Source organism: Sebastes fasciatus, chromosome 24 (genome assembly GCF_043250625.1).
Source record: "Sebastes fasciatus isolate fSebFas1 chromosome 24, fSebFas1.pri, whole genome shotgun sequence".
NCBI lineage: Eukaryota > Metazoa > Chordata > Actinopteri > Perciformes > Sebastidae > Sebastes > Sebastes fasciatus.
In genome coordinates this window covers 17,219,662-17,246,803 of record NC_133818.1, presented here as the reverse complement: position 1 = coordinate 17,246,803, position 27,142 = coordinate 17,219,662, and the positions used below count along the sequence as shown (strand labels likewise).

The following is a 27,142-nucleotide window of genomic DNA, read 5'->3' as shown; positions in this document are numbered from 1 at the left end:
TTATTGCTATAATATTCTACTTGGGCTATACATCTCCAGTAATATTCCAAATGGAACATTATAGGGTTAAAGCTGCAGTGCGTAGAAATCCGGAAAACGCAAAATCCTGCATCCCCTCGAGCTGCTCTCTCCTCTCTCTCCTCTCTCCGCTCTCCCCTCTCTGTCCGAAGCCCCTCCCCCCACACGAGAACGGGCATATGCACGCGCTTCATACGTGCTCGCTACATCTGAGGAGGCTACCGCAGCGAGCTACAGCGAGCTACGGCTAGCTCAGAGTCCAACGTGAGGCCGATGCTGTCCCGGAGATCTCTCCACCGCTGAAACGCTTCGCCGATATTGACACGCGTTTTATTCCGCTTATTGTCGGACTCTCTTTTGGACTGTCTTTTTGAAAGTCTGTCTTTCTTTTTTTGGGTTGTTTTGAGGTGTAGGCAGTTGCTGCCAATGCTGGAATAGCAAGCTTTTCAGTAGGTTGTTCCGCCATTGACCGAGGCTTTCACTATCTGCAGAGACCAGACGTGAACGCGCATCTCCTTTTGTGGAACAGCCAATAGGAACGCTCTCTCTGAAATGCCCTGTGATTGGTCAAAGTCTGCCGTCACGGGCAAGATTTTCTAAAGCCTGTAAACAGAGCCATGAGGAGGTGCAGAGGTGTAGTTTTCTCTCAGATCACTTGAATTACAATATGCTGAAAGGTTATTATGGAATTTTTGCCAAATTATGCCAAAATATTGTTGCCTACTGCCACTTTAAGGTGGTGTGTTTGTATATAGTGTTCATACTTAAAGTGCTTTCCTGTGTTATTTGTAGCATCACTCTATAATATATTATAGGATATTATTAATTCATGTTTATTTCTGATTAATGACTAGAACAACTTGACACACAGTGCTGAGCTGCATCTCAAATTAATCTTCAGATTCCCAGCTTTCAGATGATGCAGGGCTCTAGACTAACTTTTCCACTGGTAGCACTGGTGCTACCAACTTTCTCAGCACAAGCACATGATTTGGTCGCACCCTTTTTTTTGGGTTACAGCATGGTATTAATCAATGACCTTGCATGCTAATAAATAGTTGTCTTAATTTAGCGCCCTGCAGTGTGTGATGCGCGTGAGCAGGGTCTGAAATGAACTTTTTTCCATTAACTGTGGTTTGTTATTGCTATCTGTAGTGGTTATTTGCATAAAAACATAATTATTAATTGTGATTATTTAAATATAATATGTATAATAATAATTCCCTTTCTATCATCTATTTTATATTGCTGTGAAAAAAAATAGCATTTGGTCGAAAAACAAGATTTTGCATAGGGCCCCCAAAAAAGTTAGGACCAGCCCTGCTAGCTGCTCCTAAAGCTGGAGGAGCTGCTGGAGATGCTGCTGTCATGAGGAGAGACGCAGCATGTTGGTACAGACTAAATTCATTCATTGCAGCCGTGTTACCCAAAGGAGACGAAGAGAGGAGTAAGTAGGTAAATAAGTGGTTAACATCAGTAACATGATTTGAGCTGTGGCGGAGTTTTGACTCCTCGTTAACGTAACGTCATCATCAGCTGTGATCAGCTGTGATTGCAAACGTCGGCTGCAGCTCCTGAGATCTGAGGCCGGCGTTATGTGTCTGTGTCTGTGTGTGTGTGTGTGTGTGTACGTACGTGCCGGATCTGCCGAATACACTGTGTATGCGTGTGTGTGTTTATGTTGTCACGGAGGTTTAATAATAACGACGCGCTACACAAAACGTGCAGTCATTTTCATCATCGAAGGTTTCCACAGAACAGAGGAGAGTGCAGGAGAGGAGAGAGAGGCTGCTTTCATCTGTAATATCCAACGCTCTTACCTTGTTACCAAAATAGTAATGATCATGCACTCGCAAAATGCGACTAGGTAACAATTTTACTCGCACACTCCCAAAAAAAGGTCGCATATGCAATCATTTTGATCTCAGTCTAGAGCCCTGTGATGTACACCACTTCTATGTGACATCTACTATTGACCTGCTAGACCCCCTGTACCCCCCTAAAAAAGACTAAAACTGGTCTATTGTGGGTCTCAGAGGATTAATTCAGCCTGTTCAAGCCAAGAGAGATTCTTATGAACACATCATGTTAAATGGTTGTGAACACACACACACAGTCACAGATGAACTCAGCTGATTTCCTGTAAATTGAGAGGGGAGGAGCCACACTGACTATGTGATCCAGGCTCATGAGAACAAGGCCTATGGAAGGGAGGCTGCGTCACATGCATATCTTTGAGGGTTTAACGCATGCGCAGTAAGATTGGCCTGCACTCGACCCAGCCTCCTTTCTATAGGCCTTGATGAAAACGGGGAGGGATCCATGAAAGTGAAAGAGTTTCAGTTCAGTCCGGTTCAGACTACATTTTGAGATTTTGATGTGAAGACTGAAGATAGAAGCAGGGTGAGTGTTAATCCAACATTTTATTATTTCCCTGTCAAAGTGTCTGAGTCAGTTTCCTCCCTGTGGACTGTAGAATGTTAGAATGAACTCAACAGTTTGATTCATCTGTGAACACAAAGTCGTGATTGGCTGAATAATCCTCATTAAACCTGCTGTAACCCAAGAAAACAAGCAGAGAGTTAAAGAAAAGTGACCAGGCGGAGTTCTGGGTGGTTTTATTATACTGTATACTGTGTGTGTGTGTGTGATAGAGAGAGGTTGTGTGTTACTTCCTGTTCTCTCAGTCTTTCCTGTGACTCATATACAAACTTGTTTCCTTCACAGTCGGTGTTAATGTTTAACCTCTCAGACTGACTTCAGATCAGAAGATGAGTGACCGTGTGGAGGAAGAGGAGGACAGAGCAGAGTCTCCAGTCTCTGGCTGTCTGTCTATGAAGAGTGACCGGTCTAAAGGTTCAGTAATGAACCTGGACCCTCAGAGTCAAAGTAAGAGAGCTGCCACTAACTCATTTATAGGACTCATTTTCACTTTCCTCTACCAATACCATGTTTTCTGTTGATTTTGTGTTTCTATTTTAAAGTGTCTACTAAAATGTATTTGCTAACTGAAGTTGATCAAACGTTTCTTGACACAAAGAGAATTAACCCCCCCCCCCCTCCAGCCAGTTTTACTTCCTGTGTTTTGGTTAACGTTCTTTCTCAAACAGAGAATGGAGGAGTGGTTAATAGTCAGACGTAACTCATCACCACGGCAACAAGATGGCATCGTTTTTCAACCCAGTTTAGATGAATTTACTGTTTATCAGCCCACAAATGAGACAAGAATTAGCTCAACACACCGACTCTCTCTCACTCGCTCTCTTCTTCACCGTCTGGGAAGATACAGAATGATATAAAAACAAAGTTATACCATGCCAATGCCATGATTTAGTTGATTTTGTGTTTGTATATTAAATTTCTACTAAAATGTATTTACTAAGTGAAGTTTAACACACTGTTGGTGACACAAAGAGAATGAATTAGTGCATTCTTCCTTGACAGCTGTCAGTCACCCAGAACAGCTGTAATCTAAGAGGACTAATACAAACTTTAAACCACATTATTGACAGTAGCAGTAGTTTGTGTGTTTAGAGCTACTGAAATGTCTTTGTCATCAGAGAATTTATCAAGGATTCATGTGATGTGAATCAAATCATCTTGGTGTTTGCAGAGTTCAGTTCAGACAGAGAGCAGAGTCTCCAGTACCCAGCTGTCTGTCTATGAAGAGTGACCGGTCCAAAGATCGTCCTCCATTCTTCAGTAATGAACCTGGACCCTCAGACACAAAGACTGTTTCTACTGTGCACTGACCTGATGGATGATGATGCATTGAGGATGAAGACTAAATGTTCTGCTAACAGATTTATATTCCTGATGCAGAACTATTAGTGCAGATACTGTTTCAAACTAAGATGGATCTTAGTCTGGGTTTTAGAGCCACAAACTACTGATTGTATTTCTGTAACAAAACACCTGAGAACCTCCATTTCACAATTTACACGTCAAGAAAATATTCATATTTCTGCCTGAACTTTGAAGTCACTGTAAAGATTTACAACTATTCAAAATGTGAAAGAATGTGCTTTAGATGTGTAATTCATTTTCTCACATTAGTCCTCAAAATAATGTGTTGGTTTGACTTCTCCTAAAATCAGCTGTTATGACAGCTTCTTTGAAGTGGGGTTGTACGTATACTCCCGTGTTCTGGGAAGTCAAATTACTGCTTTTGTGAATGGAGTCTGGTGGCTTTGAAGAGAGCGATATAACAGCTTCAGTTTCCCGTCAAAAAGGGCTGTCTGATGGAGAGGTAAAGCAGCTGTGGACGGGAGCTTTACCTCGAGAGTAGAGAGGTCACGATAGACCAGAGCAATAGAGAGGTCACGATAGACCAGAGCAATAGAGAGGTCCTGATAGACCAGAGCAATAGAGAGGTCACGATAGACCAGAGCAATAGAGAGGTCCTGATAGACCAGAGAAATAGAGAGGTCCTGATAGACCAGAGCAATAGAGACCACATAGTTATATTGCTCTCTTCAAAGCCACCAGACTTCATTCACAAAACCAGTCATTTTCCCTCTCAGAACACAGGAGTTGCTGCTCTACTGCTGCTTCTATCGGTTAGTTAGTTTGTGTTATTGTGTGACTTTCTGATCTGAACTAACGCATGTTGACGGTTTGAGTTTGTTCTTTAACTAACTACTGATGTAAAATATGGTGAAGGGAATTTAAGCTCACTTACTTTAGTTGAAAGTTTTGGATCATTAGTAAGTGGACCTTTGACCTTAGATTTTCTCCACCATATGTTGTTCCTTAAGGTCAAGAACAAACCTCCCTGGGCAGTAGTGATGTTAAAGTTATCTGCTCATATAAGAAGAGGCAGTAATGTAAATTTAGACCACTTCTCTTTTTAGAATATTTGAATTCATTCATGCCTTCATTTGATAGTTGACAGTAGAAAGTGACAGAACACAGAATGACATAAACATAACTGTAAACATCTGGATTAGAGCCAGAGACACCAGTGTTACATACTGTGTGTCTTAGACTGCTGGTCTACCACACTATTTAGACCACTTCTAACCTCAGTTCAAACCTAACTAACTCAAGCTAAGCTGCCCAAAGTGACCGTGAGACTGTTAAAGCTGCAGTAGGCAGTATATTTTTGGCATCATTGTGCAAAACTCCCATAATAACCTTTCAGCATATTGTAATTCAAGTGTTCTGAGAGATAACTAGACTTCTGCTCCTCCTCATGGCTCTGTTTTCAGGTTTTAGAAAATCTAGCCCGTGACGGGAGACTTTGACCAATCACAGGAATAGTGTTCCTATTGGCTGTGCTCCGGTCACGTGACCGGAACTTGGCGTTCCTTCACCAGATTTCACAATGGCGACGGCGTCACAAACTTTCTCATTTTACAGCTAAACCGTGCACTACAAGATGATTCTGAAAACATCTGAGGAGAGAAATAGACATTAACGTAACAGAATATTGATTCATATTTGATCAGAGCTGCCTAGTTTGACCGTTTGGTCGGAGTTCGCAAGTGATTGACAGCCGGCTCTCATAGATGGCAGCTGGGCAGCGGACCTCAGATCAGCTCTTACTGCTCGTTTTCCTCCGGTGAGTGAAGTCTTGCAGATGCCGTTAGGAGCACCAGAGCACACAGAGCAACATGATTTTTTTCAAGTTACCTGTTTCATGTACTACTGTCACGATATAGAGACCGTTTTATAAAAATAACTATTTTTTAATCATATTTGCTCCAATCTGGCCTACTGATGCTTTAAGGACAGGAGGCGGGACCCCTCTGGAGGACGGCCACGGAGGCGGGACCCCAACAATAACAACAACAGCTGTCAGTGTGTCAGTGTGCTGACTTGACTATGACTTGCCCCAAACTGTCACTGATTATCATAAAGTGGGCATGTCTGTAAAGGGGAGACTCGTGGGTACCCATAGAACCCATTTACATTCTCTGTGACCATCTGAGCTTTGAGACAGTGTCGGCCAATCAACAAAGCCTTTTAGTTATAAAGACATGTCTTCACAGGAAGAGGAAGAGGAGTGATGTCTCTGTGGAGGAGCAGCTGTCCTGCTGTGCTTTGTGTCAGGACGTCCTGAAGGATCCAGTCTCTACCAGCTGTGGACACTGGTTCTGCAGACAGTGCATCACCTCATACTGGGACCAGTCTGCTTCATCAGGAGACTCCTCCTGTCCCCAGTGTGGACAAAGATCCAGAACCAGAGCTGGACTGCAGCCAGCCGGTCAGACCAGCACTGTACAAAGTAAGACTCTACATCTGTCTGACGTCTCCATGTCTGAAAACACTACTTGTTCTTTTAATACATAAAAAGTCATAAAAGTCTCACCAGGTCCTGAGAGGACACTAGGGGACGCCCTGCTCCACTCAACTGGCCGTTCAAGCCAAAGACAAATATACATACGCCAACGTTGACGTACGGTCCAGAGGTCAATGCGGCGTCTATGTATTTATGTCTATGGGTCAAGCGGTGACGTGGAATGCACCTGATTGGTTCCTGGTTTTCTGCTCGCCGTTTCAAACAGGAAACAACATGGCAGCCTGCTCGTAAACTTTCTGTTATTCCGTCTAAACAAGCCACCAAAATCTACTTCTGAAAACATTTGAAGTGAGATATAGGCGATGCCTCTGCTGAATCTGGTTTCAGTTCAGAACTAGATCTCCTAGTTTGACAGCTTGACAGTTTAGTGAGCTGACGCGTCGCGCTGGACGGGTTCATGTGATTAAAGGACTGTTCTCCGTCTTTCATTTTGAAAGAGCAACGGCCAATGAGGAAACTCCGACACTCGGCCGGCCAATCGTGTAACTTCATCACTCCTTCAGTGACAGACTTTTACGGTTGTAGGGCTGCTGGCCCTCTGCGGTCCAGCCTTGAAGACAGAGACAACAAGAGAGACAACACGAGCGAGAGGACGATCAGTAGAAGAGAGACGTAGCGTGACGTTAACATTTCTTTGAGAGAAAGAAATGTTATTTTCTGATTGTTTCACGGCGTTAACGTTCTAAAGCAGAAATAAATAACCCTCAAATACTCAACATGATTTACTGTGGAGACGGACGCTTTTAGTTTCACTTTCCTCCTCTGCATTTCATTCATTACATCCAACGTTCATCAGTAAATGTCTTCACAGTGAGATAAAACCTAATGTTTTGTTTTTTTCCAGCGTCTTTTTTAGAGTAAACAGGCGACACACTGAACGGCAGACTGCAGAGTGTGTTTACTGCTGCGACCACCAACAGCCCTCGTCACATCTCATGTTGCTTTTTCTTACATCAGAGGACTAATTTGCTGAATCTTCACAGGTCTTTAGACCGTAGTGGAAACACAGACAACAGTGGACTGAAGGAACCTTTTAGTTCCTTAACCGTAGTAGGACTAAAAAGTCCCAGGAACTTTTGATGGAGGCAGGCTTTTGTTATTGGTGCTGTTGAATAAAAACAGGTCTACACAACGAGATATGAAGATATTCTGCATTATTTGATGAGTGGATGAGTTTTAAATATTACAGTGAGGAAGGAACAGCCACAGTGAGCTGTTTAGATGAAGAGCTGCAGACGGACAGCTGAGGCTCCGCCTCCTCTGCTGTCAATCAAACATGTACACCGACTGAGAGAAAAAGGAGCATTTCTGATGCTTCCATTAAAACTGGACTGTTTAACCTTTACTGCTTTTTTATTTACTTTATATTGATCACTTCAATATTGGCAATGAACATAATAAGCAGATTGTCACATTTTCTTTATTTGTAACTTTTGTCCTTCTCTTTCAGCAGATAGAGGTCTGCAGGAGGTTGTAGATGAACATAAGATCAGTCTGAGGAGGAGATGTGAATGTGTGACTGAAGGAAGTGATGAAACAGGAAGTGGAACCCTCCTCAACAGGATCTACACTGAGCTCTACATCACAGAGGGACAGAGTGAAGAGGTTAATACCCAACATGAGGTGAGGCAGCTTGAGACAGCTTCCAAGAAGAAGACCCTCCATGACGCTCCAATCAAGTGCCAGGACATCTTTAAAGCCTTACCTGACCAACGGGGACACATCAGAGTCGTTCTGACGAACGGCGTCGCTGGTGTTGGAAAAACCTTCTCAGTGCAGAAGTTCACTCTGGACTGGGCAGAGGGCTTGGAGAACCAAGATGTCAGTCTGGTGGTTCTGCTTTCGTTCAGGGAGCTGAACTTGATCAGAGATGAGCAGTACAGTCTTCTCATGCTGCTCCATGATTTCCATCCAACATTACAGAAGGTCACAGCAGAGAAGCTCGCTGTCTGTAAAGTTCTGTTCATCTTTGACGGCCTGGATGAAAGCAGACTTTCACTGGATTTCAAGAACAAGAGGGTTGTGTCTGATGTCACCCAGAAGTCATCAGTTAACGTGCTGTTGACAAACCTCATCCAGGGGAATCTGCTTCCCTCAGCTCTCGTCTGGATAACTTCCCGACCTGCAGCGGCCAATCAGATCCCTCCTGCATGTGTTGACAGGGTAACAGAAGTACGAGGCTTCACTGACGCCCAGAAGGAGGAGTACTTCAGGAGGAGAGTCAGTGATGAAGAGCTGTCCAGCAGAATCATCTCACACATCAAGACATCCAGGAGCCTCCACATCATGTGTCTAATCCCAGTCTTCTGCTGGATCACTGCTACAGTTCTGGACCACATGTTGACTACAGACCAGAGAGGAGAGCTGCCCAAGACCCTGACTGACATGTACTCACACTTCCTGTTGGTTCAGACAAAGAGGAAGAAGCAGAAGTACGGTGAGGAAAAATGAGACGAGTCCACAGGAGCTGACGGAGGCTGACAGGGAAGTTCTTCTGAAGCTGGGGAGGCTGGCGTTTGAACAGCTGGAGAAAGGAAACATCATGTTCTACCAAGAAGACCTGGAGCGGTGTGGTCTGGATGTCACAGAGGCCTCGGTGTACTCAGGAGTTTGTACAGAGATCTTCAAAAGAGAGTGTGTGATCTTCCAGAAAACAGTCTACTGCTTTGTTCACCTGAGCATTCAGGAGTTTCTGGCTGCAGTCTACATGTTCCACTGTTACACAAACAGCAACACAGAGGTACTGAAGGACTTCCTAGGAAAAACATATGTTCATTCAACCCTGGAGGACTTCCTGATGGGAGCCATGGAGAAATCCCTGAGGAGTAAAAATGGCCACCATGACCTGTTTGTTCGCTTCCTTCATGGCCTCTCTCTGAAGTCCAACCAGAGACTCTTAGGAGGTCTGCTGGGTCAGACAGACAACAGTCCAGAAATCATCCAGAGAGCCATCAACAACCTGAAGAAGAAGAAGACTGAAATCTCTCCTGACAGAAGCATCAATATCTTCCACTGTCTGACGGAGATGAACGACCACTCGGTACATCAGGAGATCCAAGAGTTCCTGAAGTCAGAGAACAGATCAGAGAAGAAACTCTCTGAGATCCACTGCTCAGCTCTGGCCTACATGCTGCAGATGTCAGAGGAGGTTCTGGATGAGTTGGACCTGAAGAAGTACAACACAACAAAGGAGGGACGACTGAGACTGATTCCAGCTGTGAGGAACTGCAGAAAAGCTGTGTAAGTCCAGATGTGATTAACTTTATAGATCAGTGTAGATTACTAGTTTAGTTCTTCAAATATACACACTATAAAATGATTCTTAAAATATAATATTCTTATAAGTGTTCCATGTGTTTATTACATAAATATGTCAGTTGTATTTTGTCACAGATGTTCTTGAGCTGTTTCAAATGTTGAGTTCAAAATGTTCCAGTAGGTTGTGTTTCTAGCTGTCAAGTTAATGAACACTTATTCTATTTATTTATAATAATTGTTACATTTTACAGTTTTTTCTTATTTATCTTTTTGGGTGATGGAGACGACATGTGAACCTGGGAATACAAATGAAACTAGAATGGCACTCGGAGAGCGTAGACCTCTGCCAAGGTGCCTGACTTTAAAAACAGATCACAGCTCCCAGCTGGCGGTACCGTGAGGTGGTCGGCTCATTATTAACACGGTGTGTTTCCATGTAACGTATCGGCTGATGCCTCTGTCATTCAGCAGCCTTGTTATGTCTGTATAACGTTACACTACGTTGTCTCTCATCCCGTCATCTACCGCTTTTTTCTTTCTCACCGCGGACGGCCAGCAGCTCCCACACACATCCACTCACGTATCTCTCTGCTCTCAGAAGGAGGCGGGGTCATGCGTCAGTCACACTGTGCATGTGTTATACCCTGAGGTCTTAATGCTCAGGCTGATCACAATCCTTAAAAAAATTCCTGAATCCGGATCGCCACCGAAATCTAATGTATTGTTCGTTGTGCCACACCCCACCCCTCCAAAAATGTCTTCAAATCCATCGCAAACTTTCGGAGTAAGCTAACAGACAGATGGACGGACGGACGCACGCCGATGAAAACATAACCTCGGAGGTAAAACACAAAAGATCAGCTGTCTGATGGAGCGCTGGGTCTAACCGGTGTAACGGCAGCAACAGAACGTTTGCTGATCCGGCGGGGAGTCGGGGCGGTCCTTGGATCAGAGTCCTGGTGTTGGGGTTTGCTTTCAATAGGCCTCGCACCACATTACACCTTACCTCGTGTGTTTTTGGGCTCATCTCTTTCGTTGGCTTCAAATCCAAACTGTTGCCATGTTGCTGCAGTTTTAGTTTTCTTTGAGACCAGCTCTGCCATGTCTCGTCTCGTCACCCCAAAAAACACATGAACTTCCTAGTAAACAAACCTCTTCTTGTTTATACACCAACATTATATCATAATATTACGTTAATCACGTTGTCATATTGCTTATTAGTAATGCAATGCAGGCTGGATTTAGCACTGTCGGATCCGGCGGTTAGCATAAAATCAAACCGGTTTAAGCTCATATACCGGATGGGACCGGCAAAACTGAAAATCGTCCCAACTCTAGCATTAGCCACCGTAAACTACTGGTCATACGAGACGAAGACTGTCGACACCCCTGAGTGTGTTGAATCGAGTAATGGTGCATTTTATTGCTAATGAATTCAAGTTGTGTTCCATCATCTTGTTTTGAAGTCTTTCCTTTTATTCTGTTACTCACAGAAGGAAACTCTGGTGTTTCTCTCTCTTGTTGCTGTAGAGAAGAGTAGTAACAGGAAATACACAGCTTCCACCAATAACAGCAGTCTGATGAATATATAACAGCAGAATGGTAGAATTCAGACTTTTTTAGAGATCTTAAACACACCAAAGATCAATGTTCTGTTTTTAATGCTGATACACTGATATCATCTTTCTGATGACATTATGTTGAAAATAATGCAACCTCATTGGTTCATTAATTGTGTTTGTGAGCTGAATACGTTTGATGCTCAGAAAAGAGTGTTAATGACAAAACGCCATGCAGTCATCAACATATCTAATTATATGAATGTTTAATTATTTATACAGGTCTAATATTATTACGAGATTTGATTCATTTCTCTACCGTTTGGCAGCAGTCACTGAATTTTCCCATTTATGGACGTGAACCTGACAGCAGCAGGTAGCTAGCAAAGAGAGGTCAACTTTCTCAACTGTATTATTATTACTTCTTCACTGAGTTTTAAAAATGCTTTTCTAATCAAGAAGGCCTCATGCTAACTTTGTGGAGACAGACCTGGGATCAGATCACACTGACAGACTGGACATTAGGGAAGCCTTAATGTAACTACATGTTCTCTCTCTTCATCTGCAAGATTAAAGAAAAACAAAGATTAAAAGTCTGCAGGTTTGAGAGAGAGTGATGAGAATTATTGTTTCATGTCAACCAGTGAGATAAGATTAGCTGAACCACTGATGTGAGGAGCAAATGTTAATCAAAGAAGTAAATATCAAACTGTTTAGTCATCAAATGCATGAAGTAAATATAAACTGTCCTCTTTCATAATAATGTATTTTGTAATTTTTGTGTCATGACAGACTTTCTGGCTGTAGACTCTCAGGTACTCACTGTGAAGTTGTGGCCTCAGCTCTGAAGTCCAACCCCTCCCATCTGAGAGAGCTGGACCTGAATGGAAACTACAACTACATGAAAGATTCAGGAGTGAAGCTGCTTTCTGCTGGACTGGAGAGTCCAAACTGTACACTGGAGACTCTGAGGTCAGTTCACTGACTGTAGCTTATGTAGTTAGTACATCTCTACACACTGGCTCTGCTCCAGATGGCTCTAGAAGAGAGGCTTCAGTTGGTTGTAATCTCCTCACCTCACCACTAGATACCTACAGATCCTACACACTGGACCTTTAACACAGACCTTATTTCAGGCACCTAACTAAAAACCCATTGACTTCCAGACGAGGGAACAGAAAGTGCTAAAATGCTGACTCATTTCTGTGTTTTAGGACTCATTCCTGTAGCGCTCTATTTGAACATGTCTAAAGGTGCAGCACTCTTCAACAAACACGTATTGCACCAACTTAAAGGCACACAAGTGATGATTATGAACCACACAATCTAATCAGAGGTTTCTATGGTTCTAAGTTATTCCCACGTTCTTTTTGACAGCAGATCTAACTGTTCTGTTTTCATGTCAGCATTGTCTAATTATTTGAAGCTGCAGACATTTAGATTGCATCAAAAACCAAATGAGGTTGAGGACTAAATCCACAGTCTTGTTGTGTGTAAAATGACCTGTGAAGTTGATCTTAAACTAATCAGAGGCTTCAGCAGTCTGAGTTAGATGTATTAGGGCTGGGTGACTTGGAGAAAATCAAATATCACAATATTTTTTTGTGTAAATGAGCAATAATAGAACAGCTAGAACAGTCTGGTAAGTTCAGAGAATTACATCACTTTACTGTAATGTAGCCTTTATGCCATATCACGATATTACTAGGGCTGTCAATCCATTAAAATATTTAATCACGATTAACCGCTAATTATTCACACTTTTTAATACTCTTATCAACATGGGAGTGGACAAATATGCTGCTTTATACAAATGTATGTATATATTTATTATTGTAAATCAATTAACAACACAAAACAATGACAGATATTGATCCAGAAACCCTCACAGGTACTGCATTTAGCATAAAACAATATGCTCCAATCATAACATGGTAAACTGCAGCCCAACAGGCAACAACTGCTGTCAGACCAGGGTTGGACCAGGGTGGATTTTGATGTGAATTTCACGGACCAGGGTCGCTAACAAACGGGGCGGGACAAACCTATTGGGTTGCAAATGAGGGCGTTCAGTCCGTGACGTAACTTTCACAGGTCACAGGTCGCTGTGGCTCATAAACAAACAGCGGGACGGCAGCAGGAATGTTTTCAGACACACCGGAGGTGAACGACGGACGAGAACAACACGGATATGCGGCGAGATTTTGAGGTGCGAGGAAGAAAAAAGCTGTAGATGACAGTGAGAGACAACGTAGCGTAATGTTAAACGAACATAACAACGCTGCTGAATGAGAGAGACATCCGGGGATTCCTTACATGGAAACACACCGTGTTAATAATGAGCCGACCACCTCACGGTACCGCCAGCTGTACGCGCATCTGTTTTTAAAGCGTGTTTGCACACATTCTATTTGTAACGTTACCATTTTAACTATTTATCTTTCCAAATAAACCTGTTAAAGATCCATCTGTCGCCTGTTCCATCTTTTATAAAGTAACAAACCCAGCCCTGGTTCATTACATTATCAAGCTAAATATAGTGTTTCTTAAAGAAAGTGTAGACAATGTCCACTGTTAGTTGTTAAAGTAACATTCAGGGTTCCTATGCAGTATGGAGAAGTATGGAATTTGATTTGAGTCATTTCCAGGTCTGGATGAGTATGGAAAAAAAGAAAAGAGAGAATGGAAAACCATTTCTGTTTCCAGACTGTTGCCCCTATTCTGCTTTCTAAGATATCAAATTCTGAATTTCTAAAATAAATAGATCCTACAAGCAGAGTGTTTTTCACGGTGTTTGGAGCAGCCGGTGCAGCCACAATGTTTACTACTGTGTGAGAGAGCGCAGGCCAGAGAGAGCTTGATGTCGTTGAAAGCAACACAGGAAGTAGACTCTGACTGAACACACACTCCTACAGAGCTGCCTCAAGCACTGTAGTCTTGTCACAGCGTCCTCTGAACCCCGAGTCACAAAGTCAAATATGATCTGAAACATCTACAGAGAAGTCTGGAAAAGTCTGGAATTTTGAAATGTAAAATGTGTAGGAACCCTGAATATTTGTTCTGAATTGATCAAGTTTACTTCATGAAGTAGAAATATTTCTCTGGTTTCTGATTGTTTCAACATATTCCACAAATAATGTCTGATCATTGATATTGCTCCTTCAGCACACACACATAGATGAACACAGAGATCAGCAGCATATGTTATTGATGTGTGTTGACATGAACAGCTGTATGAATGTTGTGGTGACATCTGGATGATGTCTGTAGAAGGCTGACATTATGATGATCCATAATAACACAATGACAAAGTCACTACTCATTTTAGGGGAAAGATCATTGATTAGGACATAGTAATGTTGAGCTACACATTTAAAACCTGAACACATCTGATTGGATTATAAAGTGATTTTTATCTTCATCATTTATTCTTTATTCAGATTGAGGGGCAGCAGTTTGTCAGAGATCGACTGTGCTTCTCTGGCCTCAGCTCTGAAGTCCAACCCCTCCCATCTGAGAGAGCTGGATCTGAGTGAGAACGAGCTGCAGCATTCAGGAGTGAAGCTTCTGTGTGGTTTTCTGGAGAGTCCACACTGTAGACTGGAGACTCTGAGGTCAGACACCATTTTTTACTTGTGTACTGAGATTAATATGATGTGAAAGTTGTGGTTACACTAAACTGCAGACATAAGGCTGATATTATACTGATCCACACTGAGTATCTTAATGCTAAAGTCCATTTTCTTCTTCAGTGGTTTAGTCCATTGACTGTGGCAGAGCTATGTTAAGCTACACATTTAAAACCTTCATATATCACAACTCTTTCTTTTTTTCCAAGAAATGATAATAAAAAATACACAAGTATGAAGAATAAATAAATAATCTCTATTTCAACTATCTGACAATAACAAATATATTCAGTATTTGCTTTTTCTAAAACAAATATGAAGCTATATGATGCTTATACTGACTGAAGAGTTTAAACTAAAGATGGTTTGATTTTATGACTCCACTATTCCTAAAATATATATATTGTAGATGTCGTATCTTTATATATCTTTTGTTCACATTTCCCCAAAATCCATCCTGACATATTTGACATCATTATAAACTTTGAGATCTTGAGTTGAATCAGTTTCTGTGGTTTGTATTTGTGTTTGGCTGCTCAACATGAGTTTGTATCGATGGATCCACTGGTGGAGCTGTCAGAGTTTAAGAGGTGAAGTCACTACGTCTTTATTGAAGTAGCAGCACGTTGTCATTAATATTAATGAGAGCTCTGTTTCACTGTTTAACCTGCATCCTGTTGGCTTCAGGTGTTTGGAGTTTACATTTTATAAACGTCTACGTTCTAAACCTTCTTCAGCTCTGAACACATTATTAAACATTGAATAATTTCAAGCTGGAACGTTGTCTTCTAAACTTACATCATTTATTTTCTATTCAGATTGATGAACTGCAGTTTGTCAGAGATCAGCTGTGCTTCTCTGGCCTCAGCTCTGAAGTCCAACCCCTCCCATCTGAGAGAGCTGGATCTGAGTGACAACTACCTGGAGGATTCAGATGTGAAGCAGCTGTCTGATCTGGTGAAGAGTCCACACTGTCGACTGGAGACTCTGAGGTCAGTAGAGGGTCGGAGTCGGTCCATGCTGGTTTCATCAGTATTGTTGTGATGTGTTTCCTCCGTTAAGCTGTGAGAGGAGAACGGTGACACACAGCGAGAGAGAGAGAACAGTCAGCCAATCAGATCAGCCAGAAGCTCATCATGTGATCATGTGTTAGAGTTGATGTGAAGAAGATGTTGTTGTTGTGTTCATGTCTCCAGGAAATAAAGCTGGATTACAGCTGACAGCATCACATCATGTATAGAGACAGTGGTCCTCATCCATCAAACTGTCGTACCATCAACTCTGATCAGAAAGAGTTTGTTCTCTCATTGAGAGATAGAACATCATAGAACCATGGTTACATTTAGTAACCATGTGGTCTCTATACAGACCAGAACTTCTGCTGAAATCACAGCTGATGTTTTACTGTTCAGTCTGTGTATGTGGGACCTTTAAAGAGGACCTATCAGGCTGATGTTCAGCTTCATACTTGTATTTTAGGTTTCTACTAGAACATGTTTACATGCTTTAATGTTCAAAAAACACTTTACTTTTCTTCTACCGGCTGTGCTGCAGCACCTCTTTTGACACTGGTTTGACACTGGTATCATATGAAACTAGAAAACCTGATGAATCCATCGGTGTCATACTAGCTGGTAGTGAAGGAGGTTAAATAATGCTCTAAACTTACTCTAAATGTTGGCGAGGAAAAACTTGCATGGGCATCTTCAAAGGGGTCCCTTGACCTCTGACCTCCAGATCAGTAAATGGGTTCTGTGGGTACCCACGAGTCTCCCCTTTACAGACATGCCCACTTTATGATAATCACATGCAGTTTGGGGCAAGTCATAGTCAAGTCAGCACACTGACACAGCTGTTGTTGCCTGTTGGGCTGCAGTTTGCCATGTAATGATTGGAGCATATTGTTTTATGCTAAATGCAGTACCTGTGAGGGTTTCTGGACAATATCTGTCATTGTTTTGTGTTGTTAATTGATTTACAATAATAAATATATACATGTTTGCATAAAGCAGCATATTTGTCCACTCCCATGTTGATAAGAGTATTAAATACTTGACAAATCTCCCTTTAAGGTTCATTTAGAACAGATATAAAATGTGCAATTAATTTGAGATTAATCACGATTAACTATGGACAATCATGCGATTAATCACGACTAAATATGTTAATGGATTGACAGCCCTAATATTTACATATTTGTCATGTAATATTTAAAAGTAGATGAAACATTGAAATGTGACTGAAACCAACCTAGCAGCAGTAAATCCATCATTAAAGTGAGCAGTGAAAAGCTCTCTGTTTCTGCAGTAATGATGCTCTCAGGACTCTCAGCAGTTTATTTCCACTGTGTACTGTGTGGATCGTAAGATAATATTACACAGAGACATAATCCAGGCTAAGAGCAACACAGTTTAAAGTGACACATGCAGAAAGGTCAGCGACTGTGTGAATGTGTAAATGAACAGACTTGTAATATCACTGCCCCGTCTAGAGCACCAGAGATCTGACTAGACTTACTTTGTGTACTCTGCTGAGTTAATGTGATCACATATCGAGCGTAGCGTTAGTTCAGGCAGGCCATGATGTCAAGCTCTGCTCATACGATGGCTATCAGCTGATAACAGCTGATCTTAAGCCAGCCCAATCAGCTGATGCATCAGCTGACGGATCAGCTGATTCCTCTCTATGCATTCATTGGTCAATTTCATACAGGGCGCCTTATTTAAGCTGCTTCAGCCGGCCTACCGTTGCTGCTTCCTCTACAAGCCGCTCGCAACATGAGAACAACCAGATTTTCCACGTACAAGCTTCAACTTACCCTGCTGCTCGTCATGTCGATTTCCGTCCATGATGACTGGGCTATGGAGTCACAACAACAGCATCCGAGGCAGAGGAAGCCATCGGCAAAGAGAGCCCGTTCCCTATTCGCCGGAGCTCGCATCTGATAAGTACACATTCAAGTTCTGCTCCCAGCATTTCCTAATGGCCAGTGTCCAGACAAGTCCTGGTTGAAAACCACATCACGGCTCCAGTCGGGTCTTCTCATGAAGAGCTTTTGAAATGTTTTTGGAAAGCGTCCATGGCAAAACTCCACCAGCAGATCTTCTCAAATCCTGCGCTCCCAGGAAAGCCGCTGAGAAAAGGAAAGAAAGTGCCCGAAACTCCGCTGCAGTCCCAGCTACGGCCGCTGAGCCGCCTTCCAAAAGAGCACGAGATCCAGCGGTCCGAGCCCCGGTCCAAGCCCCGGTCCAAGCCCAGCAGTCCGAGCTCCAGCGGCCCGAGCTACAGCCCCGGCAGCCGGCTCCCTGAAGCAGGAGGACAACCCTGTCATGACAGCTCTATCCAGCATCCAGTCGTCACTCGCCAATATGACTCCAGATCCAAGCCCTGGAGTCCGTGTCGGCATCTCCAGCAAGCCGGCTTCTTTCAAAACACGGAAGGGCCGTCACCTTTACCAGCGCCGCAGATCGATGACGTCATTCCATCGAGCTTTGATGACGTCACAGTCCCGCGGAGATTTCTGGGAATTGCAGTCCAAATCTCCACCAGGGTCCATTATTTCCACCTGCTGCTGCAATTTCGCACAATCTGAGAAGCCAAATCCTTGCAGCCATCCTTCATAAAGGGTGCTTTGGTGCTTACACAGACCTGTTATTAGAAACTGTTTTCCTCACAGCATTTTCAGGTTTCTTAAAGGTGGCGAGTTCACTACACGCACCAAATTTTCGATCCTTCGCATGATCTCACTATAGCTGACGTAACCATTAACACTCAGTATTTCACCATATTTTTAAAAAAACACTCAAGACTGATGGAGATAGGAAGGAACATCTGTTTTAATCTCTGAGTCTAATCCCGTCTTCAATGATCCACTATCTGAGATGCCGACCTCAAGCCAGCCAATGAGTCATTCTTTGTCACAGAGGAGGGGAAGCCCATGTCCCAAGCTTGGTTTGCCTCACACCTTCGCCTCCTCTGCCAATCATGCGGACTGCCACCTGAACGCTGCACTGCGCATTCTCTCCGCATAGGAGCAGAAACAACAGCAGCATTAACAGCTCTTGTCTCCACACTCGAGGCTTGGGGCCGATGGTCATCAACCGCTTATGAGCGTTATCTCCGGCCGGAGGCTCAAGACATCCTCGAAGCTCAAAAGCTATGAGTGCTCAGTAACTTGCTGGCTATATATAGTAAATGTTACGGCATATCTGCTTGACTCTCATTTAACTTTCTAGCCATATGCCTCAGCCTGCAACCTGTGAAGAATCAAAAGGCTTCACTGTATATGTTTTAGTCTAATTAGCTTTCCATTAAGTCGTACTGCTGGCCCCTCCTGCTGGCTCTTCCATGTAGGCGCATGGAAGGCCAGGGAGGTTTTCTTGGAGTGGTCGTTTTTTGGGGCTCCCTGCGCTCCCTGCTTTTAGCTTTCCATGTATGCACATGGAAGGGAAAGCAGGTGTGCTCTCCTTGCCTTATGCTTTCCACGTATGCGCGTGGAACCACGTATGCACGTGGAAGGGTGCAACCTGTGTAGATGCAGGCGAGCTGAAGCTTCATGCCTTTGGCAGAATTAACCCTTTTCCGAACCAATATGCTGGAAAGCTTTGATGAGCTTTCCAGCATATTGGTTCGGAAAAGGGTTAATTCTGGATGCATCATGTGCACGAAACCACCTGGTGGTCAAAGATTGTAAAACAGGCAGATATGATCTTAACCATGTGATCTGTGATATACTGTATTTTGCGCCAGTAAAGGCTGTTCAGAATGACTATATTACAAGGTAATCCATTTATATCCATATAATATAATGTCCATTTTCTAGTAAGTATATTTGAGTTTATAACATACATGTATATTAAACTAATTGTTTTATGCATCTTATGTGTGTAAACCAATTCTTGGTCAATAATTGTATTGTAGTGTAATATAATATAATAATGGCAGGAGGGGTAATATTAGTGTTCTGTGTCACTTCTGGAAAGTGGCATTGGTTTAACCAGTGTACGGGTTTCCGCTGGGTGCTCAGCTAGCTCCTCCTGTGGCTCTTCCATGTAAGCGCATGGAAGGCCAGGGAGGTTTTCTTGGTGTGGTCATTTTGGGGTTTTGCTGCTGCTCTCCCTGCCTTTGGCTTTCCATGTCTGAACATGGAAGGGCAAGGAGGAGTGCTCTCCTTACCACGTAGGCGCGTGGATGGGCAGGGAGGTCCCAGAGCAGAGCCATACCGCCAAATATAATGTATATATTACTGCAAATGGGATAAGTGTTTTTGACTAAAGTGGTCCTGACTGAAGTATTGTTATGACAATAATGTAGCCTTCTTCTCTCAGCTGCAAACCCAGCGGTGTGAAACGGACATAAATGACATTTATATAACCACAATAACACAAAATCAGTTCATGATCTCCAATCATATATTCCTATAGTCCCTCATCTGAATCAGCTTCTTGAGCCGTATGTTGCGGTGAGACACGTCAGAGTCGTGCTCCTACAGTCCCTCACACTGAATGCGTTGCCTTGGTTACTTTGCTACCAATACTTTTATAGATTTATTTTTTACTTTCTCACAAGTCTGTTTCACACCGCCGGGGTTGGAGCTGAAAGAATAAGACTAAAGTATTGTGATTCCTCCAGGAGATGAAGAAAGTATCTTCTATTCTATAAGAACACATCTAATCAACTTATTCATTTAATGGAACACACGTGTAATTAGTTCTAGTCAGATCTATGGTGATATTAAAAGTCTGTTCATTTACACATTCACACAGTCAGCTGTCCTTCCTGCATCTGGCAGTTTAAACTGTGTTCATTTTAGTCTGGATTATGTGTTTTAGGAGTCTCTGTAAACACTGATGGATGACTTCTGTTGTCTTCTTCTTCTCTCATCAGATGGAAGTAGTGATCTCTAACCACCATCATCCCTGTGTGTTCCTCTGGACCTGACAGAGGATCATCAGTGTATCTGGACTCTGTCCTTCTGCACAGTCTCTGCAGACACACTGAGACTCCTCCACTCCTTCTGCTCCACACTCAACCACCTCCTCCACCTGGACCTCTACTATACTATGACTTTTTAATTTTTTCAACATACTGTACTGACTTTTGTTCGACTTCTTTCAACATACTGACTTTTAAAATTCAAAATGACATAGTACATAGTTTAGCTTTTCATGCTACTTAATGACACTTTACTCAGGTTAAAATGATCATAGAAACAACACGGTTAAAATATACAATACACAACATTCGAGATTCAAGCCCTTGATGGTCATCTAAATTAGAGTTTGACAATCTAATCAGGTGCTAATGAAAAGATAATACAATAAAAAAAAGAGAAAATAAATTCTGTATATTGGTGAGATGACAGTTTTGCCAGATTACATTAATCACACATCAGTTGTAAAAAGGTGAGGTTTGTTTTGTGATTTGAACAGATTGGTGCAGTACACATCTGTGTTTGGGGAGTGACTACCAGAGGGACGGGACAGCTGTGGAGAATGCTCGGTCACCCCAGGTCCGGTGCTTGGTTCTTAACGGTGGAGACGGGAGGTTGGCATCCCAAGAGCCGAGGCTGCGGGAAGGAGTGTGGTGGTGGAGCGGGTAAGTCGTTAAAACACCATAGTATAGTATGCTCTAAAAATAAGTGATATAGTATGTTGAAAAAAATAAATAATAGTATTGTATGGTCTAAAAATGTCATAATATAGTATGCTCTATGATCTATCATAGTTTTATGGTTGTTTATTGTAAATTTTATGGTAGTCTATCCGTAATTTCATGTCTGATAGTAGTTTTTCCGCAGTCTTTTGGTGGTAGTTTGGTATTTTGTTCGTAGTTTTTTTTTCGTAGTTTAAATAAACTAAGAATAAAGTAGCATCAGACATATTCTTAGTTTAATGCCAGTTAATCGTAGTTCAATGGTGGATTGAACTACGATTAACTGGCATTAAACTAAGAATAAAGTACCACAAAAAACTGAAAAATTAACATTAAATATACTATGATTTTTTAATGACTTTCCTTCCCGCAGCATCGGCTCCTGTGATGCCAACCTCCTGGCTCCGCCTCTTAGAACCGAGACCTGGGGCGACAGAGCATTCTCTGTAGCTGTCCCGTCCCTCTGGAAGTCACTCCCCAAATACATCCGAGACTGCGCCGATCTGTCCGCAATCAAATCGCAATACAAACCTCGCCTTTTAATGTGTGATTAATGTTGTGTGTTGTTTGCTATGATCAGTTTAACTTGAGTAAAGTGTCGTTGAGTACCGTGAAAAGCTATACTGTGTACTTTTTACCACATACTATACTATGACTTTTATTACTTGTTCTACAATGTCCCATCAGAATGCAACTTATAGTTAAGCTATTTTCATCACAATACAACACATTTTAATTACAGTCTGTATACATGTACTGTATATGCCTATGTACACGAACCAATATATCCTCATTTTTATATATGGTCTTGTTTGCCCTCTGGTTAGATGCAAAACTGCATTTCGTTGTACTTGTACTATGTGCAATGACAATAAAGTTGAATTTCATCTAATCTAAGTGACTTTTTTCAACATACTATGACATTTTTTTCAACATATGACCTCCGCCAAGGCAAATTTAATGTATGTCGCTGTCTTTTTTATAACATACTATACAATGACTTTTATATTTTTTTATGACACACTATACTATGACATACTATACGACGACTTTTATGGTGATAAACAAGTACTCTTTTCTATAGTCTATGAGTAAGAGGACTCACCAGTATCCTGTCGCTGTATATGATGGTGTTGAGATGATGAGCTATAGTGAGCACGGTGCATTCTCTGAACTTGTCCTGGATGGTTCTCTGGATCGGCTCATCTGTCCTGTAGAGACCCGTCATAGATGTTAAAGAAATCCATTTTACTACCTGAGCCACAAGTAAAAACGAATAAAGTCATAAGAACATTACACTTTTGATGGTGAAAAAATAAAAAAGACATACTATAGTATGTCGAAAAAATAAAAAGGTCCAAGTATAGTATGTCGAAAAAATTAAAAAGTCATAGTATAGTATGTCGGGAAAATAAAAAGGTTACATTCTGTGCAGTTCTGGTGCAGTATGCGTCATTTTTCCCCTGCCGGTGAGGCAAGTTGTGTCAGCGGTACCTGGGGTCCGCGTTGGCCGTGGCCTCGTCGATGACCAGGATGCGGTTCTTCTTCGGGACGGCTCTGGACAGACACGCCGGTTGCTGGAGTTCTTCCTCGTGGAGTCTGTGTCCTGGGTCCTGGTAAACAGGGGAGAAGGTGGGGAGGACTTTAATGTAGTTGAGTCTCCAGCTATTTTAACCTTTGTAATTGGTTAATTGTTTCTGTTAAGAGCCCTTATTCTGAAACAGGCCACAGTCTCTGCCAGACTGCTTAGTCTGGCAGAGAGGAGAAACAGATATACAGACGTGCCGCGAGACCGCACTGGGAGCGAGATGCCTGAAAATGAATTCATATCAATTTTGAACCAAAATCCGATCTGATCTTTACTGAACCCTACTGTGTTTTTGTAGCACCGCTGTGCAAATCAATTACGTAAATGTATTTCCTATTTATTTCGGCCACATTGACGTTATCTTGCACCTTTGAACTCACAAACTCTGTTTGTAATTTTTTTATAAAATTAAAACAATCGTCAATGATGCATTTTCCAATCCAGAGGAGAGATCTCTCTCTCGGCCTGTCGTCACAGAGACCCGGCTCTTAGCGACAGTGGCGGAGAGAACAAACCGGTCCAAAGTGTGGTTCTGCTTCAGTTTAGTCGATGCAGATATGCAGACAATGATCGTTGCGAAAAAAAGTAAAAAGTTTTTTGCTTGTAAGGGCGGAAAAACAAGATATCTGTCAAAACATCTGGCCAAAGTGTATCAGATACAGGTGGAGAAATGCGACGTTTTCCTTCACCCCTAGTTGCCCGATCCACCATCACATTATAGTTTTATAATAGTGATTTGTTCAAAACGTGACCGCTTCTTATACTAGAAATAATTGTTTTTTTTAATTTATTTTACATTTGTCCATAACATGACCGTTTCTTATACTAGAAATAATTATTTTTTTTAATTTATTTTACATTTGTCCATAACATGACCGTTTCTTATACTAGAAATAATTATTTTTTAAATTTATTTTACATTTTAATTATCACATTATCAATGATTTGTTCTTAAGCATACTGTTGCAGTTGCTACTCAAATGTTAATGTATATACAGTATATATGACAAAATAAAGCAATGTTAATCCTGTTACTACTTTGTTTCATTTTTTCTCTAAAAACAAGAAAAACAATCGTTCAGAGTACCGTTAAAGTACCGGATCAATAAGCGGTATCGGCAAGAGTAGTAAGTACCGTTAAAATCTAAAGATACCTATCAATATTAATACTTAATTAATTGATTGATTCATATTGAATCAACATTTAGGTAAATATAAGAATCGGATCGGAACCAAAACAACTTCATCGGGACATCCCCAGATTGTTTCCTCTGCATGTGTGCGTTTTAACAGCCAATAAGAGGAGGTCAGCTGATGTTCACCTGAGGAATGATGGACATCTTCTGGCGCAGGTCGTGGAAGCCGATCTCAGAGGTCAGAACCCCGTCGATGTAGATCTTCCCCTGAGGTTCTGCCAGGCGGAACAGAGCTCAGACCAGAGAGCTTTTCCCAGCACCGGTTCTGCCCACAATACCAACCTGACACACAGGAGAGAAGAATCTGGTTTAATGTATTAGTTTAGGTTGAACGTGATGAATTCAGTCCTCTGAAGACTAAAGATGGCTGACCTTCTCTTTGGGTCGGAACAATGCTTTCAGGTTCTGCAGCCAATCGGGAGGAGGACGCTTCTGGGTTTCCCAGGGTGCTTCACTCTCCAGTTCAGTGTACTTCACCACTCTCTGATGTCATCTGAAGACAGGAAAGAGACAGGTGACTGATGTGACCAGGAGGTCAAACCAAAGCCATGATATATATATACAGCTCTGGAAAAAATTAAGACACCACTTCAAAATTATCAGTTTCTCTGGTTTTACTATTTATTTGTATGTGTTTGAGTAAAATGAAATTTTTTGTTATATTCTATAAACTACTGACAACATTTCTCCCAAATTTCAAATACAAATTGTCATTTAGAGCATTTATTTGCAGAAAATGACAACTGGTCAAAATAACAAAAAAGATGCAGTGTTTTCAGATCTGGAATAATGCAAAGAAAACAAGTTCATATTAATTTTAAACAACACAATACTAATGTTTTAACTTAGGAAGAGTTCAGTAATCAATATTTGGTGGAATAACCTTGATTTACAATCACAGCTTTCATGCGTCTTGGCGTGCTCTCCACCAGTCTTTCACATTGCTGTTGGGGGACTTTACTGAACAAACTATATATATATATATATATACACACATACATATACTATATATACATACATATATATATATATACACATACATACATATATATATATATATATACACACATTTATATATATATACTGGAAAAACAAAGTTTGGAAACCTGTGTTTGGTGGATTATTTCTCTGTTATTACAATGCTAATGGTCATTGTATTTTACATGGTTGGAAAGCCTGTTTATTTACCTTCGCAATGATGTCCAACTTGTAAGGATCATGTATTTGTGGGATGAGCAGCACAGCTGATTATGTGGGGAGCGCCCAAGAAAAATGTTCCAAAATGCTCTGCCAATGGTAAACAGTGTATTCTCATAAGGCTACCAGGAAGCCTGCAATGACTGCCCTTCACCGTCAGGCCCGTTTGCGGCTACAGGCTTTCCAACGATGTAAAATACAATGACAATTAGCATTGTAACAACAGAGAAATAATCCACCAAACACAAGTTTCCGAACTTTCTTTTCCAGTATATATACACATATACACAAATATGTTTCACAGCAAATAATGGGTTAAGGGACGTCATCGTGACGTAGATTGCAAATCTAATCTCGCGAGAGTGTCGCAATTTGCGTGTTAGCTTCTAGCTAGCTACATTAGCTAACATGGCAGATTCTAACTAACAACATAGCTTTGATTTACAGCCTCTATGAACAATATTAGCGGATATTAGCTTCAGTAAACCGGACTCAAGCGTTCAACAACAACAACAACAACAACAACAGTGCTACTTACCAACGTTACATGGTTGTGATCTCGGAGCTCGTGCAGCTGGTCAGTGTGGCTGGTAGCTGTGAACAGGTGGAGGTGAACATGCGCGCTAATCACACACCTGTGTGCTCTGATCAGACTGAGAGCTCTAACCAGAACATGAGGAACACAGTCCATGATACAGAGGGAGGAAGTCTGGAACATGTGTGATAAATATTGGATCAATACCAAACTTCAGGAAGTGTCTTTCAAGATATTACATAGAATTTATTAGTTTTAAAATGAGATTTGAAAAACAAATCGCAATATATGGCCTTGCTTACAGTATCGCAATATACTGAATCACTACCCCTGTATCATGAAAAAAAACCTGTTAGAAAGATTAAATATTGATTATAAGTGTGTTTTCGGTGTGTCTGTGTCTATATACTGAGAGGGTGCATCTCTTTGCAAATCAAATAAAGCATTGACTTGATCTTTGCATGTAAACTATTAAAATAAAAATTGAGTTTTTTTGAGAATCAATACAGTACATCACAAAACATAATATCGCGATACTCTATTTTCTTACACCCTTAATCTTACCTAATATTAAAAACAAAAAAAGCCATTAAGACCTTTAAATTATTAAATGAATATAATATGTCTATAAAACTAAACTGGTATTATGAAATGTATATGTAGTTTTTGTTTTTTCAATTGTCTATGTATATGTCTATATCGAGAGTCAGCTTGTCCGTGCTGCGCTTCCATCGGAGCCAACGAACATAAAAGTGATAAGAAATACTTTCAGGATATCATTTTTACCTGATTGGATTCAGTATTGTCTGTAAAGAAGGACAAATGTTCTGATTAAAGCTTTGCAGAACTATTTTCTTCAAGAAATTGGTTGGCTAAAGGTGGCTCTGATGCATTTAGAAATTTGTAAAATAAATAAATAAATAATGCCACAAAAAGTAATCCTTGCATTCACCCAGGCAGGTTTAATAATGAAATAACAGTTTCAGCATTCAAAAATACATAATTATACTAACATACTCAGCATGTTAATATTTAGATTCCAGTGCAACTTGCATGTTTTAAAAGGTACCATTGGAATGTATTTTAGTTTCAAGTATGATGCTTATTATAATCACAAGTTGAAATGCTAATCTATATAGCATCCCATGAAGAAAATCACTAACATATCTCTCCTTTCTAGAGCTGCAATGATTAATTGATTAGT

General features: G+C 41.4%; 1 protein-coding gene and 2 pseudogenes across 4 annotated transcripts in view; 2 read left to right on the top strand and 1 right to left on the bottom strand.

The window, feature by feature from the left end:
- The window catches only part of LOC141762580 (NLR family CARD domain-containing protein 3-like), a 44,920-nt pseudogene extending 24,106 nt beyond the window's left edge, over window positions 1-20,814 (top strand).
- gart (phosphoribosylglycinamide formyltransferase) overlaps window positions 1-27,142 on the bottom strand; it is a 305,993-nt gene that overhangs the window by 260,409 nt on the left and 18,442 nt on the right. For 3 of the 4 annotated variants that reach the window (XR_012593021.1, XR_012593020.1, XR_012593022.1), the window contains one exon: window positions 26,878-27,105. The exons of the other annotated variant lie outside the window; for it this stretch is intronic. The gene's annotated coding sequence lies outside the window, so the exon portion shown is untranslated. Of the gene's footprint in view, window positions 1-26,877; window positions 27,106-27,142 lie in introns of those variants that run through there. 4 annotated transcript variants of the gene reach the window in all.
- On the top strand, window positions 2,762-15,827 carry LOC141763119 (protein NLRC3-like; annotated as a pseudogene).